At 49.9% G+C, this 8842-nt stretch overlaps 1 long non-coding RNA gene across 1 annotated transcript; it reads right to left on the bottom strand.

The window, feature by feature from the left end:
* Positions 1-228: 228 nt before the first annotated feature.
* LOC109550677 (uncharacterized) lies at positions 229-4803 on the bottom strand. The gene is made up of 3 exons (XR_004522611.2): positions 4542-4803; positions 1491-1575; positions 229-450 (listed from the first exon to the last, which is right to left on the bottom strand). It is a non-coding gene; the product is annotated as an uncharacterized lncRNA (long non-coding RNA).
* Positions 4804-8842: the final 4039 nt, after the last annotated feature.

The raw sequence follows: 8842 nt of genomic DNA, 5'->3' as shown, positions 1-8842 counted from the left end.
TAGAACCCACAGATTTGAGTGAATTCTAATCTTGGCCAAAACTGGCAGGAGTGTGAGGGTGTGGGGGGAGGGGGTGGATGAGTCAGAGATTCCACCCTTCAGAGGGGGCAGCCTAATATGGCATTGGGGAGCCACGAGAGACGACTTAGGTATGCCTGGACTTCCAGACTGGAGCCACGACTCTGGCCAGGACCCAGCCGTACCCCTCCAGCCCCACCTACCCTCACATACACATGGAGCAGAGCCTTGGGTGGCGAACCAAAGCTGGGAGCCCAGATCAACTTGGGAGGAGCCAGCCAAGAGACCAGGACCTTGACCCCAGAAAGGGTGGCACCCACCTTTCTCCCAGCATGCCCTGGGGCTTGGGCCAAAGGTGGACCTGTCTCTTCAGGCAGGACGTGGTCCTCGCTGACTCCAAGGTCTCCTGAGGGCAGCCGACATTGATCAAGTCTGTGATAGGGACATAAACATGTAATAGTGAGTAATAGTGAGGCTTCACTCCACATAACCTCAGAGCAAGTGAAATTTATCTTCATCCCTGGAGAAAAAGACCGGGTAGGGGAGGACTTTCAAAGGCGAGAAGTGATTTCTGATGGTTTTACAGTTTAACGAAAACACAGAGATGCCTCTTCTTTTTTTCTTTAAGAATAGATACCTGTTCATGTATAACTGAATCACTTTGCTGCATACCTGAAACTAACACAACATTGTTAATCCACTATACTCCAGTATAAAATAAAAAGTTTAAAAAAAACAAAAACAAATAGACAAACAAAAAGAGATGCCTTTAAATGGCGTGGGTGGAAGCACAGCTGACTTCTAGACCTGGCTTAGCTCCTCACTAGCTGTGTGACTATGGGCAAATTGCCTTGCTTTTTGTGCCTGTATATATATATATATATATATATATATATATGTTTAATCATCTATAAATTGAGAGAAGTGCTTCTCAAACTGGAGTGCTCATCAGAATTACCTGGAGGGCTTGTTTCCTGGGCTCGGGCTCAGAGATTCTGACTCAATAGGTCTGGGGTAGGACCTAAGAATTTGCATTTCTAACAAGCCCCCAGGATTACAGAATTGCTCAGGCATATTCAGGGGAAAAACAAAGTCTCCTTGCCCTGGATGCCCAGCAAAGGTCCTCTGATTGGACTGGCCTTCTCACGGCTCCATCCCTGGAGGCAGCATGTGAATCCATTCCCCCAAACCACTCAGATCAGCAAAACAGAGATTGCCGATAATTGGGAAGGGCCAAAAGAAGGAATGATGCTGGAGAGAGAAGCAGCAAACACCTCCCTTGGTGTCAGAGCTGGCACTGGAACCCCAGTAAGGCACAGTCTTCAGCCTCTGTTCTTTCCAGCCCACCTGCCTCCAAAGTGGACTAGATCTGGGAGGAGTCCTGGTTCAGGACCCCACCTCCAGGGAAGACTGTACCTAAACATACCAGACAGATGAACCCATCCACATCCTTCCAGGAAGGAGGTAATTACCTTGGCTCTCCTGACAGGTGTCCCCCAGGGAGACTTCAGCCACACGCAGGAGTCACGCTGGGGCATTCGTGTATAAACCTGTGTCCTGGACAAACAGACAGAAAACTCTCAATCACACTTGGGCTTGCAGACTTGCACAGTGTCTATTTGCTGACCTCAGAGACACTCCCAAAGGACAAGGGTGGTGATGAAGGTGATAATGAAGGGACCAGTGTGTCTCTGCCTTTGTCCCTGAGGTTTGATACTCCCTAGGAGGTATCTGTTCAGATCAGGATTTCAGGTTTTAGATGATCTGTTCCCAAAAGTGAGCCAGCCATTTATCAGCCTTCCTACCCAAGGAATCTGGAATAATATCTTCAAATAATATCTGGAATAATATCTTCAAAGTATTCGTAGTCTAGGGGAAGATAAGACCCAAAGAAAGAGAAACCACAGTTCATGACAAACACCATTGCTGAGCTTTGGATAAAATTCTAACTCCACGTGCAAGAGACCAGGAAAGACTTCCAAGGGCTGTGATGTTTGACCTGGGCCTTGAAACAGTTTGCCAAAGAAAGGCGTCTGGGGAAAGCCATTCTAGATATAGAGAACAGAACGTTGATTAGTGGAGAGGTTGTCCATGGAATGATGGGTTCAGAGTGACGGGAACATAAGGTCTCAGCGGGGAGTGGTGAATGACAAGCCTGGAAAGTTGGTTAGTACGTCATGCTGCAGAGTTTGGATTTTATCCTGAGACGGCGGGGGCCAACAAAAGTTTTTTTAAGCAAGAGAATGGAATGGGATGAGACGTGACATTTTTAGGACTAAAACTGGTAGAGGGTGGAGGGTGGCCTGGCCAGGGAGAGACGGAGACAGCCGGGCTAGTCAGGAGGCAAAGAGATGGGAGGACAGAGGGAAGGCCATGGTTATGGAGATGGGAATGAGAGGGACAGAGCCAGGACAGGACAATGGACAGGAAGTGGTGGCTACTGGATGTGGGAGAGGACAAGAGGGAGGAGTCAAGGCCACATCCAGAGTCTCCGGTTTGGGAGGCTGATGAACGGTCTTGACCAAGTTAGGGAGTGAGGAAGAGGAGAAGACTTGAGTAGCTTGGCATGAATGGAGCAAATGGACACGTATTGGGCCATTTTCTGTAGGCCACCTCTTCATACTTCACACGGCAAGTAATTCTTGAAAAATACAAATGACTAAGTGATACAGAGTAGATTTTCAAAATTTCCCCCCAGAACAATCATCTCAAGCCTGGAACTCTATCTCCTGATCATTAAAGCCAACAAGATCATCAAAAATACCTGCAAAGGGCAGGCAAGGATCAAAACAAGAATAATAAGCAAAGCAGTACTGGGAAGGCAACCTCTTCTTAACTCGTAATTGAATCACGTCCACTGACTCTTGTCGGGTGATATAAATTTACACACCTAAGAGACATCCACGCTAGGGACTCTACCAAGGCCCCATGTCCGTGTGTCCCCCAACTGGGAATGATGGACAAAGTCCCCTTTCATGCAATCCTCTCCCAATAGAAAAAGAAAAAAACAATTTTAACCACGGAAATAAATAGAGAAGATGATGGCTTTAAAATTAAATGTTGGAAAAACGTCATGCAGCAAAATCCCAAACCCCAATCGTGGTTGAGGATGCCGCAAACCACACACATTTGCACTTCAAGAGTGAAAGATGTTTTGAAAGAGTCCTTGAAATAAAGATTCCCAGGTTCCACTGGGGGAGGACCAATTTCGGTCCAAAACACATCTTTATGGCTGGGTTTTTAAAGCCCAGGAAAGTGTTCCTAATGGAAAGGCTGACCGGTCTGTCCACACACCACACCAGCAAGATCGAGGCTCTTTAAGAAAATGAGATTTTCCTTTGCAACTAGGTCAACGTGGAAAGAAAACAAGAGTTTCTTCTGGAAAGTTCACAGTTTTCAAATGGGACGTTAGAAAAATAACTTCCTTATGGAATGGGATGCCTTATTGCTTTCTCTTTTACCTGAAGCCAGGTTAACTGGTTGAGAAAACAAAGTGGCAGAAAAACAGGAACCACCTGTTGTTCAGAAGTGCTGTCTGACGGGCTGGGAAGACAGACCCTTCCTAGGTAAGCACGTTCTACTCAGGTGCCACAGGCTCAGGCCCACCGAGCCCAGGCAGGTGCATTGAGAAGCGAGGCTGGCCAGGTAGGGGCTGACAGGTGGAGCTCATGTGCCTGGTCACGAGGGGACAAAGGCTAATCTGCTCTGGCCACTGTGGCCACGTGATGCCAGTGTCACCAACACCTGAATTTCCAGGAGGAGCTTGAGAGATGCATGTTTATGTGAAATCTTCTGAATTTTAACACTGAGAACCAAGTCCAAAAAAACTGAAACACAACATGGGCCAAACAGCCCAGCTTGCCGGCACCATCTGAGGTCTCTTCTGTCCCGTGCTAATCAGGACTGAGGCAGAATTTCAACATGTCAAGAGAAGGAAAGAAAAGAGAGGACTCGTTTGTTAGGCACTATCTTGATACTAGAAGCCGGGAGACTTGGGTTCCTGTCCCAGCTCTTTGACTAACTCCTCGGTATGTCGCTGGGCCAGCTGCCAGCTCCCCCTTCTCCGGGCCTGTGAAAGGAGGGGCTAGGATGAGGTGAATTCCAAGCACTTGGCCACCTACAGCCTGGGATGCTATGCCCTCAGCTGATGGAAACCATTCAACGCCTAAGAGGTGTTTTCTGGGAATCAGAGGTGACCCTGAGTTAATGGTTCAGGAATTCAGGTGGGTGCAGCCCTCTGTACTCCCCTCTTGGTTTTCAGGTGATTTCTCATGAGGAATCTCCCTAACCTCCAGAAGGAACAAGAGCTGATAAACTGAAGTCTCAGTGAGGCGCCTGTGATATGGTGACCTGTTTTCCCACCCCTGTGTGCTCCACAGGGATTTGCTGAGGCATTGAGACTCCAGGCAATCTCATCACGCCTCAGCCTCACAATAAGCCTGAAAGGTAGGTACCCTCGTCCATTTCTTTGCCTGCATTTTGAAGATGAGGCAATGGAGGTTCAGAAGTGTTCATCATCTTACCCAAGGTCACACAGCAAGGAGAAGGCCAAGAGAAGGTCACAGTAAACCGAGGGTGGTCTCTATCAGGAAAGGCTGGCCCACCCATTTCCAAATACTGTAAGAAGAGAGAGTGTCTCAGTTAAAAATGGGCCACATTCAGCATCTTTGCACACTCTGCCCCTCCTACAACTTTCCTGGCCACATAGAGACAGCCGTGGGTAGCTCTGCCTTAGGTCCAACTTAACAACTCCTTCTGGGACCACATTTCTGTTGTTTTCAAAGATCAACCAAGTAGCCCACCCTCTTTCTAGATAACTCAGTTTAAAACAAAAACAAAAACAAAAACAAAAACAAAACACAGATTCGTCACCTGGAAAGAAAATCGCTTTTTCTCCTTTCTCTTTGATGGTATTTTCTTTCAGAACCCCAGATGTGGCAAAGGACAGGATATTTATCTGTGTTTATCTGACAAGTGCAGGGGCCAGGACTGCCGGGCCACCCTCATCCTGGGGGGTGTCCTGACATCAGAGGACACATAGCAAGTATGCCTTTTTCTCCAGAGAAATGACGTTCCCCTGTGCCCTGGGAGAACTGGGTCTCTCTTTCTCTGGAACCATGTGCCTCGAGCAGCCAGAAAGAACCAGAGAGTCCACACCACCTTGTCCGCAGCAGAGGGTCACCCCCCCACGGGACCCAAGACTCATTCCGTCATGCCCGAAGCTCCCCTGTGAACTTGGGGGTCTGGGCAGAGGTGTCTTCTTCGTGACCGAGACCTTAAGGCTTTTATTTACAATCACGCTTGCAGTTGCCCTTTAGACCTGTTGCTGTTTTGCCTCTTTCCAGGGCTTTTCCCAAAGTTACTGGACAACAGCTGTGTTGGGGGGTGGGGCCAGAGATGATAACTGCCCCTACATTATAGATGAGAAACCTGAGGCTCAAGGGACTAAATGGCTTGCCCAGGGCCATCTGGCTGGTGAGGGCTGAGCTGGGTTTCAAGCCCAGCTCCTGAACTCCACTGGGCTGGGCGGCCTGCCTCACTCTGCCCCCCTCTCACCCCCACGTGAAGGCCGAGAGGGCTCCCTGCGGTCCATCCAGTGAGGGCGGGCAGGAGATGCCAGCCCTGGCTTTGAAGCCCATGGCTACTCAGAAGCTACCCCACTGGCTTGGAGAGACAGGTGTCATGTCTACAGCCCCTGGCTGAGGTCTGTGGAGAAATGCAGCCTGTATCCCGGGGGGACAAGGTCTGAGGGCTGGACATGAGACCAGGAAGGAAAGGAGAGGAGGAAGAAAGGGAAAAGGACAGCTATGGACTGAATTGTGTCCCTCCTCAACTCACGTGGAAGCCTCTGTTCCCTAATGTGACTGCATTTGGAGATAGGGCCTTTAGGGATGTAATTAAAGATGAGTGATGTTATAAGGGTGAGGCCCTAATCCAATAGGATTGGTGGCCTTAAACCAAGAGGAGCAGAGTCCTCGCTCCCTCCCTGTCCTGTCTCTGTCCCCACAGGCATTGAGGAGAGGCTATGTAAGGACACAGTGGGAAGGTGGCCATCTGCAAGCCAAGGAGAGAGCTCTTCCCCAAACCAAATTGCCTGAAGCCATGTCCTGGACTTCAAGCCTCCAGAGCTGTGAGAAGTGGATGTCTGTTGTTTAAGCTCCTCAGTCTGTGGTATTTTTTATGGCTGCCCAAGCAGACTAAGACGAGCACAGACTCAAAGAAGAGGGAGAAAGAGCAACCTCGCTGTGGCCAGCCACCACCCAGGGTGCGTCACGCCACCCTCACCCCTCAGTTCCCATGCCTGACACCCTCCCCCAGACCCCAATCTCTTCCATCTCCAGGAGGCCTATTCCACAGAGACCTGGGCTGAGATCTACCCCAGTCAGCCCAGGTAACCATTCTTTCCTTAAAAACTCCCCTTCACATGGACAGATTTTCTCACTGTTGACTTCGTTGTCCACCAGAGAATGACCCTCAAGGTCTCCTCTGACCTGGGTCACGTGCATTCCTCCTCAGCCTGTTCTATCCTCCAAGAAGGTCAAGTATGGGTCACCACCTCATGCAAAGCTCATCCACCAGGGAGGGACTAACTGCTGCGCAGTTGCCGGAAGTATGCGTATTGAGGAAAGTCTCCCAGATCTAGAAACAGGCCAGCTCGGGTTTGGATCCCAGTCTCCCACGTGGCAGCTGTGGAACTGTGACTACATTGCCTCAACTCCCTGCACCTGTCTCGGGAGAGCGGTGCGAACATGAAAGGAGATGCTAGGAAGGCCCACCCCCGCTGAGTCCCCTTCTCGCCAGGGTCAGGCAGGGAACGGGTTTACTGCTCTGGCCAGTCAGGACACCAGAAGGCCCTCGGATAAAATGGGAGCCCCCAGATCCACCAACCTGATTGTAAAATTATTTGAGAGGCCACCAAGTCTCAAATATCCCAGCCTCCTCCTCCGTAACAGGTTGAATAGTGCCCCCCCCAACCCCCAAATATGTCCATGTCCTAACCCCTGGAACCTGTGAATGCGAACTTTTTGGGAAACAAAGTCTTTGCAGATATCATTAAATTAAGACTTTCAAGATGTGATCAACCTGGACCATGAAGGTGGTCCCTAGATCCAGTGACAAGTGTCCTTATCTGAGATGCACAAAGGAGTAGCGATCATAAGGAGAAGAGGAGAAGCCATGCGAAGACAGAGACAGAGATGGCAGTGATGCAGCCACAAGCCAAGGAATGCCTGGAGCTGCCAGAAGCTGGAGGAAGCAAAGACACATTCTCCCCTGGAGCCTTTAGGAGGAGCACATCCCTGTTGATATCTTGATTTGGGTCTCGAATGGTGGCAGAATCAATTCTGCTTGTGTTAAGCCACCAAGTTTGTGGTAACTTCTTACAGCAGCAAGAGGGAACTATAGGACTCGTCAACAATGAATAATGGCTAATACACCCTCCATCCCTGGTGCAGTGCTGGGCCCACAGCACATAGTTCATGACTGGCTGGCTTGGTGGAGAGTGCTAGAATGAACATCTACGTCATCTCAGAAGTTGTCCCCTGACAAAGCAACTTCACAAATGTCCTTTGGGACAGTCTTAAAGGGCCATCTCTGCAGGTACCATCCCCCATTCTCCTCACCCAATGTCAACTCTACCCAAATAGCCTCTCCTCTCCTGGAAACAGGGTGTGGCCACACATTTCTAGAATGCACCGTGACCCTTGGTTCTGCCTCATGGAAGCTAAGTGAAACACTCCACCGGAGCCTCCCTTTGCACAAACTCTGACAACGTTTCTGCTGTGCAGGACAGACACTGCCCCGCGTTCATCCCGTGGAGCGGGGCCCCGCACCAGCTGGAGTCATGCACGACTTCTTAAGGGGCAAGAAAGGATGCTCTGTGCTCCTCGCTGCCTGCTATGGCTGGGGAGCAGGGGTGGTCAGGAGTGGTTAGAAACTTGGTCTGAGGGACTTCTGGGGAGAAGGCCTGAGAAATGAAACTGCTCAGGCTAATTAGACCTCTCAGAAGAGGTGGGCAGTGGGGGCAGGGGGGTTAGGGACCTTTCAATGCCCCCTGTCCAATCTCCAAGCCCTGAAATGCAGCAACATCAACAACCAAACCATTTGATTTACATAAAAGCAGAATGCTTGCAATGGAAAAGCAGCCCCAGACCAACTCCCTAAATCCTCAAACCACTTTCCACACCGATTGCAGACCCTCCACCAATCCTGTGAAGAAATTCTGACACCACCTCTGCCCTCCCACCTCTTTCCTTCTTAATAGCCAGTGTGCTCCTCTGTAGATGTGGAACGGATCTGAACTCTCCTAAGGTGTGCTTGGGTCCCATGAGATCTTAAATAACCAGGAGGCCCTATGTCGTGGGGCGACCAGAGGAATTCGGAATATTTTTATTTTTCTGAAAAGCTCTAAAAACCTCATCTACAATGGTGCGTGTGCACACACACAGGCAACCACAAATCCCCGCCCGGCCGCTGCCCAGGGGCCCCTTCTCAGGTTCTCTTTGGGTCTACAGGTGCCGTGTAAATCAGGTCAGGCCAACAATGTGTACCTTTCAAGGGATAACCACTTACATCCTCGCCTTCTCCCTCGCACCCGCCCCGGCTTTCACTCTGGGGAGCTGCCAAAGGCTCAGCTTCCCCAGAGCAGCTACACACGCCCCGGCTTCCTTTCCCAGGGGTCCCCTTCATGTCATATATCCTGCACTTGACTAAACTCACCTGCTTTCAGGTCAGAAAAATAAGGGCTTAGTGCTTGATTTGCTTTAAACCTCATTTAGAAGACAAGGAAAAAGCTGAGACCAGATCCAAGCATTTTTATTACCTG

This window comes from Tursiops truncatus, chromosome 16 (genome assembly GCF_011762595.2).
Source record: "Tursiops truncatus isolate mTurTru1 chromosome 16, mTurTru1.mat.Y, whole genome shotgun sequence".
NCBI lineage: Eukaryota > Metazoa > Chordata > Mammalia > Artiodactyla > Delphinidae > Tursiops > Tursiops truncatus.
The sequence above is the reverse complement of the archived record's forward strand: the minus strand, read 5'-3'. Positions and strand labels throughout refer to the sequence as shown.